The sequence below is a fragment of the Pelophylax lessonae genome, assembly GCF_965119305.1.
Source record: "Pelophylax lessonae genome assembly, chromosome: 6".
Taxonomy (NCBI): Eukaryota; Metazoa; Chordata; class Amphibia; order Anura; family Ranidae; genus Pelophylax; species Pelophylax lessonae.
In genome coordinates, this window is record NC_138773.1 from 312449328 (window position 1) to 312457153 (window position 7826).

Consider the following 7826-nt stretch of genomic DNA (forward strand, 5'->3'; position numbering starts at 1 on the left):
TCTGTACTGTGGAGGGATCTGATCTCTGTACTGTGGAGGGATCTGGTCTCTGTACTGTGGAGGGATCTGATCTCTGCACTGTGGAGGGATCTGATCTCTGTACTGTGGAGGGATCTGATCTCTGCACTGTGGAGGGATCTGGTCTCTGCACTGTGGAGGGATCTGGTCTCTGTACTGTGGAGGGATCTGGTCTCTGTACTGTGGAGGGATCTGGTCTCTGTACTGTGGAGGGATCTGATCTCTGTACTGTGGAGGGATCTGATCTCTGTACTGTGGAGGGATCTGGTCTCTGTACTGTGGAGGGATCTGGTCTCTGTACTGTGGAGGGATCTGGTCTCTGTACTGTGGAGGGATCTGGTCTCTGTACTGTGGAGGGATCTGATCTCTGTACTGTGGAGGGATCTGATCTCTGTACTGTGGAGGGATCTGGTCTCTGTACTGTGGAGGGATCTGGTCTCTGTACTGTGGAGGGATCTGATCTCTGTACTGTGGAGGGATCTGATCTCTGTACTGTGGGGGGATCTGGTCTCTGTACTGTGGAGGGATCTGGTCTCTGTACTGTGGAGGGATCTGATCTCTGTACTGTGGAGGGATCTGGTCTCTGTGCTGTGGAGGGATCTGATCTCTGTACTGTGGAGGGATCTGATCTCTGTACTGTGGAGGGATCTGGTCTCTGTGCTGTGGAGGGATCTGATCTCTGTACTGTGGAGGGATCTGATCTCTGTACTGTGGAGGGATCTGATCTCTGTACTGTGGAGGGATCTGATCTCTGTACTGTGGCGGGATCTGGTCTCTGTACTGTGGAGGGATCTGATCTCTGTACTGTGGAGGGATCTGATCTCTGTACTGTGGAGGGATCTGGTCTCTGTACTGTGGAGGGATCTGATCTCTGCACTGTGGAGGGATCTGATCTCTGTACTGTGGAGGGATCTGATCTCTGCACTGTGGAGGGATCTGGTCTCTGCACTGTGGAGGGATCTGGTCTCTGTACTGTGGAGGGATCTGGTCTCTGTACTGTGGAGGGATCTGGTCTCTGTACTGTGGAGGGATCTGATCTCTGTACTGTGGAGGGATCTGATCTCTGTACTGTGGAGGGATCTGGTCTCTGTACTGTGGAGGGATCTGGTCTCTGTACTGTGGAGGGATCTGGTCTCTGTACTGTGGAGGGATCTGGTCTCTGTACTGTGGAGGGATCTGATCTCTGTACTGTGGAGGGATCTGATCTCTGTACTGTGGAGGGATCTGGTCTCTGTACTGTGGAGGGATCTGGTCTCTGTACTGTGGAGGGATCTGATCTCTGTACTGTGGAGGGATCTGATCTCTGTACTGTGGGGGGATCTGGTCTCTGTACTGTGGAGGGATCTGGTCTCTGTACTGTGGAGGGATCTGATCTCTGTACTGTGGAGGGATCTGGTCTCTGTACTGTGGAGGGATCTGATCTCTGTACTGTGGAGGGATCTGATCTGGGGGGGGATCTAGTCGCTGTACTATGACGGATCTGGTTCTGTTATTGGGGGGTTCTGTAGAGTGAACTCTGTTCTGGTTTCAGTTCAGCACTTGGATGTCTGTAAACTGCGAAGCCCCTCCCCCTAATTCAGCCAGCCCCGCCTTCAGCTGTCAATTTGGAATTGCCCTCTATTAGTTTTCTCCGCCCCTCAGTGGCCCCATTGGATCCGCCCTTTCCCGCCTATCTATCAGTTTGACTCCGCCCTTCACCTGACATTTGCGATCCGCCTTCTCCGTCTCTTCACGCTCTGTCCTGGCTCCGCCCCGTGACGTCACGCGGTGTCTGGCCCATCTCCGTCTTCCCGGCCGCTTCTCTCACCCGCCGATATCAGGGGGGACACCCGGAATTCCTCACCCGCTGCTGCTCCCCTGGACCCCGTAGGTTCGTCCTCTTTATCTGTGAGAGGAATATGGCCGCCATCTTCTGAGGGAGTCCGGGCTTCATGTGACGGCGGCCCCCGGGCCTGCGTGCCCTCCTGGGGGGCCGAGGAGTCCCTTCCGGTGTAAGTGACTCCCCTTCACAGCCTCTCCCTCCCCCCTCACTGTGTACATTCCCTCTGTCCCCCCCCCCCCTCACTCTATACATCACCTCACTTCTGTCCCCCCCTCACTGTATACATCTCCCTCACCTCTGTCCCCCCCTCACTGTATATATCACCTCACCTCTGTCCCCCCCCTCACTGTATACATCTCCTCACCTCTGTCCCCCCCCTTACTGTATACATCACCTCACCTCTGTCCCCCCCCTCACTGTATACATCTCCTCACCTCTGTCCCCCCCTCACTGTATACATCTCCTCACCTCTGTCCCCCCCTCACTGTATACATCACCTCACCTCTGTCCCCCCCCCCTCACTGTATACATCACCTCACCTCTGTCCCCCCCCCTCACTGTATACATCTCCTCACCTCTGTCCCCCCCCCCCCTCACTGTATACATCACCTCACCTCTGTCCCCCCCCCCTCACTGTATACATCTCCTCACCTCTGTCCCCCCCCCCTCACTGTATACATCTCCTCACCTCTGTCCCCCCCCCTCACTGTATACATCACCTCACCTCTGTCCCCCCCCCCCTCACTGTATACATCTCCTCACCTCTGTCCCCCCCCCCCTCACTGTATACATCACCTCACCTCTGTCCCCCCCCCTCACTGTATACATCACCTCACCTCTGTCCCCCCCCTCACTGTATACATCACCTCACCTCTGTCCCCCCCCTCACTGTATACATCTCCTCACCTCTGTCCCCCCCCTCACTGTATACATCACCTCACCTCTGTCCCCCCCCCTCACTGTATACATCTCCTCACCTCTGTCCCCCCCCCCCTCACTGTATACATCTCCTCACCTCTGTCCCCCCCTCACTGTATACATCACCTCACCTCTGTCCCCCCCCTCACTGTATACATCACCTCACCTCTGTCCCCCCCCCCTCACTGTATACATCACCTCACCTCTGTCCCCCCCCCCTCACTGTATACATCTCCTCACCTCTGTCCCCCCCTCACTGTATACATCTCCTCACCTCTGTCCCCCCCCTCACTGTATACATCACCTCACCTCTGTCCCCCCCCCTCACTGTATACATCACCTCACCTCTGTCCCCCCCCCTCACTGTATACATCTCCTCACCTCTGTCCCCCCTCACTGTATACATCACCTCACCTCTGTCCCCCCCCCTCACTGTATACATCTCCTCACCTCTGTCCCCCCCCTCACTGTATACATCACCTCACCTCTGTCCCCCCCCCCTCACTGTATACATCACCTCACCTCTGTCCCCCCCCTCACTCTATACATCTCACCTCTGTCCCCCCCCCTCACTGTATACATCACCTCACCTCTGTCCCCCCCTCACTCTATACATCTCACCTCTGTCCCCCCTCACTGTATACATCTCCTCACCTCTGTCCCCCCCTCACTGTATACATCTCCTCACCTCTCTGTCCCCCCCTCACTGTATACATCACCTCACCTCTGTCCCCCCCCCTCACTGTATACATCACCTCACCTCTGTCCCCCCCCTCACTGTATACATCACCTCACCTCTGTCCCCCCCCTCACTCTATACATCTCACCTCTGTCCCCTCCTCACTGTATACATCTCCTCACCTCTGTCCCCCCCTCACTGTATACATCTCCTCACCTCTGTCCCCCCCTCACTGTATACATCTCCTCACCTCTGTCCCCCCCCCTCACTGTATACATCACCTTACCTCTGTCCCCCCTCACTGTATACATCTCCTCACCTCTGCCCCCCCCCTCACTGTATACATCACCTCACCTCTGTCCCCCCCTCACTCTATACATCTCACCTCTGTCCCCTCCTCACTGTATACATCACCTCACCTCTGCCCCCCCTCACTGTATACATCACCTCACCTCTGTCCCCCCCTCACTCTATACATCTCACCTCTGTCCCCTCCTCACTGTATACATCTCCTCACCTCTGCCCCCCCCCTCACTGTATACATCTCCTCACCTCTGTCCCCCCCCTCACTGTATACATCACCTCACCTCTGCCCCCCCCCTCACTGTATACATCTCCTCACCTCTGCCCCCCCCCCCTCACTGTATACATCTCCTCACCTCTGTCCCCCCCTCACTCTATACATCTCACCTCTGTCCCCTCCTCACTGTATACATCACCTCACCTCTGCCCCCCCCCCCCTCACTGTATACATCTCCTCACCTCTGGCCCCCCCCTCACTGTATACATCTCCTCACCTCTGGCCCCCCCCTCACTGTATACATCTCCTCACCTCTGTCCCTCCCTCACTGTATACATCTCCTCACCTCTGTCCCTCCCTCACTGTATACATCTCCTCACCTCTGTCCCCCCCCCCCTCACTGTATACATCACCTTACCTCTGTCCCCCCCCCTCACTGTATACATCACCTTACCTCTGTCCCCCCTCACTGTATACATCACCTCACCTCTGTCCCCCCCCCCTCACTGTATATATCTCCTCACCTCTGTCCCCCCCTCACTGTATATATCACCTCACCTCTGTCCCCCCCTCAGTGTATATATCACCTCACCTCGGTCCCCCCCCCACTGTATACATCTCACCTCTGTCCCCCCCCTCTCTGTATATATCACCTCACCTCTGTCCCCCCCCCCTCTGTATATATCAACTCGCCTCTTACCCCCCCCCCCCTCACTGTATACATCTCCTCACCTCTGTCCCCCCCTCACTGTATACATCTCCTCACCTCTGTCCCCCCTCACTGTATACATCTCCTCACCTCTGTCCCCCCCCCTCACTGTATACATCTCCTCACCTCTGTCCCCCCCCCTCACTGTATACATCTCCTCACCTCTGTCCCCCCCCCCCTCACTGTATACATCTCCTCACCTCTGTCCCCCCCTCACTGTATATATCACCTTACCTCTGTCCCCCCCCCCCTCACTTTAAACATCACCTCACCTCGGTCCCCCCCCCCTGTATACATCAACTCGCCTCTTACCCCCCCCCCCTCACTGTATATATCACCTCACCTTTGTCCCCCCCTCTCTGTATATATAACCTCACCTCTGTCCCCCCCCCTCTCTGTATATATCACCTCACCTCTGTCCCCCCCCCCCCCCCTCTCTGTATATATCACCTCACCTCACCTCTGTCCCCCTCTCTGTATATATCACCTCACCTCTGTCCCCCTCTCACTTTAAACATCACCTCACCTCGGTCCCCCCCCCACTGTATACATCTCACCTCTGTCCCCCCCCTCTCTGTATATATCACCTCACCTCTGTCCCCCCCCCTCTGTATATATCAACTCGCCTCTTACCCTCCCCCCCCCTCACTGTATACATCGTCTCACCTCTGTCCCCCCCTCACTGTATACATCACCTGTTGTTCCCCCCCCCCCTCCACTGTATACATCACCTTACCTTTCTCCCCTCCCCAACTGTATACATCACATTACCTCTGTGTGTGTGTGGTTATCCCCCCCCCCCCGTGTATATATGGTCCCACCTCTGTCTCCCCTCCTCACTGTACAAATCTGGGGTCTGGGATCCTCTGGAAATCTTTTGTTATCCAACATGTTCCCTGTCCTGTGATTGGCTGATTGTCCTCTCTGTAGATCTGCACCGCGTGTAGCTGATTGGAGATCATCGTCTTTATCTGGGGCCAGAGAACTGTCCAAGTTTTCTTCTTCTGGTGATTGGTGGATACATTGTGACCCGTAGAGGATTTGTTTGTTGGTCGGGGTTTAATGACTGACTGATTCCATCATACATGTATTGTGCGTGTTCTATCCTCTCCATCATACATGTATTGTGCGTGTTCTATCCTCTCCATCATACATGTATTGTGCGTGTTCTATCCTCTCCATCATACATGTATTGTGCGTGTTCTATCCTCTCCATCATACATGTATTGTGCGTGTTCTATCCTCTCCATCATACATGTATTGTGCGTGTTCTATCCTCTCCATCATACGTGTATTGTGCGTGTTCTATCCTCTCCATCATACGTGTATTGTGCGTGTTCTATCCTCTCCGTCATACGTGTATTGTGCGTGTTCTATCCTCTCCGTCATACGTGTATTGTGCGTGTTCTATCCTCTCCATCATACATGTATTGTGCGTGTTCTATCCTCTCCATCATACATGTATTGTGCGTGTTCTATCCTCTCCATCATACATGTATTGTGCGTGTTCTATCCTCTCCATCATACATGTATTGTGCGTGTTCTATCCTCTCCATCATACATGTATTGTGCGTGTTCTATCCTCTCCATCATACATGTATTGTGCGTGTTCTATCCTCTCCATCATACGTGTATTGTGCGTGTTCTATCCTCTCCGTCATACGTGTATTGTGCGTGTTCTATCCTCTCCGTCATACGTGTATTGTGCGTGTTCTATCCTCTCCGTCATACGTGTATTGTGCGTGTTCTATCCTCTCCATCATACGTGTATTGTGCGTGTTCTATCCTCTCCATCATACGTGTATTGTGCGTGTTCTATCCTCTCCGTCATACGTGTATTGTGCGTGTTCTATCCTCTCTGTCATACGTGTATTGTGCGTGTTCTATCCTCTCCATCATACGTGTATTGTGCGTGTTCTATCCTCTCCGTCATACGTGTATTGTGCGTGTTCTATCCTCTCCGTCATACGTGTATTGTGCGTGTTCTATCCTCTCCATCATACGTGTATTGTGCGTGTTCTATCCTCTCCGTCATACGTGTATTGTGCGTGTTCTATCCTCTCTGTCATACGTGTATTGTGATTGTTCTATCCTCTCCGTCATACGTGTATTGTGCGTGTTCTATCCTCTCCGTCATACGTGTATTGTGCGTGTTCTATCCTCTCCGTCATACGTGTATTGTGCGTGTTCTATCCTCTCCGTCATACGTGTATTGTGCGTGTTCTATCCTCTCCGTCATACGTGTATTGTGCGTGTTCTCTCCTCTCCGTCATACGTGTATTGTGCGTGTTCTCTCCTCTCCGTCATACGTGTATTGTGCGTGTTCTATCCTCTCCGTCATACGTGTATTGTGCGTGTTCTATCCTCTCCGACATACGTGTATTGTGCGTGTTCTCTCCTCTCCGTCATACGTGTATTGTGCGTGTTCTCTCCTCTCCGTCATACGTGTATTGTGCGTGTTCTCTCCTCTCCGTCATACGTGTATTGTGCGTGTTCTCTCCTCTCCATCATTTCCCGGGTTGTTCTGTGAATCTCCGTGTTGGGATGAGATGTGGAATTCCTGTTGTCCTCTGGCAGATTGCTGTGCTGAAGCAAAACCGTCCATCTGTGATTGTTATCATTTATCTGGGTCACATGACACATTTATCTGGGTCACGTGACACATAAGTCAGATGTTTAGAATTCTATTTTATTTTATTGTTCAGTGTTTTGTTCCTGGAATATTCCACCCGCTCTTCTTGTATCATTTGTAGACTTCAGTATGTGGGAAGTTAATGTTTGTTCTCCGGTCAGCAAACCACCGGTGGTCGTTCTCTTCCTGCTGGATTATTTTATTTATGGTATATTCTGGAGTGTGGAGCAGGAAGACCCCATTGGGGGTGGGAATTGGGGAGGTGAGGGCTTTCCACCAGTGTCAAGTCAATGATGGTTAACGTTCTTGGTATGGGGGCGGGGACATCACGTAAGGGCCACACATAATATTCAGTGATTGCAATGGTACAGAAAGCAGTCAGAGACTGGATGGTAAAGACTAGGAACAACGTTACAGGACATAGCCAAAGACTGCAGACATGCTGCAAGTCATTGTTAAAGACTATGAGAATTATTATAGGAGACGATCAGATACCACAGGCATCCGCTAAGACATGGTTAGAGAAGC

At 52.7% G+C, this 7826-nt stretch overlaps 1 protein-coding gene across 1 annotated transcript in view; it reads left to right on the top strand.

Moving 5' to 3' along the window:
- Positions 1-1792: 1792 nt before the first annotated feature.
- ERCC3 (ERCC excision repair 3, TFIIH core complex helicase subunit) overlaps positions 1793-7826 on the top strand; it is a gene marked incomplete at its 3' end in the record, with an annotated part of 309947 nt that continues 303913 nt past the window's right edge. Inside the window, exon 1 of the mRNA XM_082261051.1 lies at positions 1793-2009. The remainder of the gene's footprint in view (positions 2010-7826) is intronic.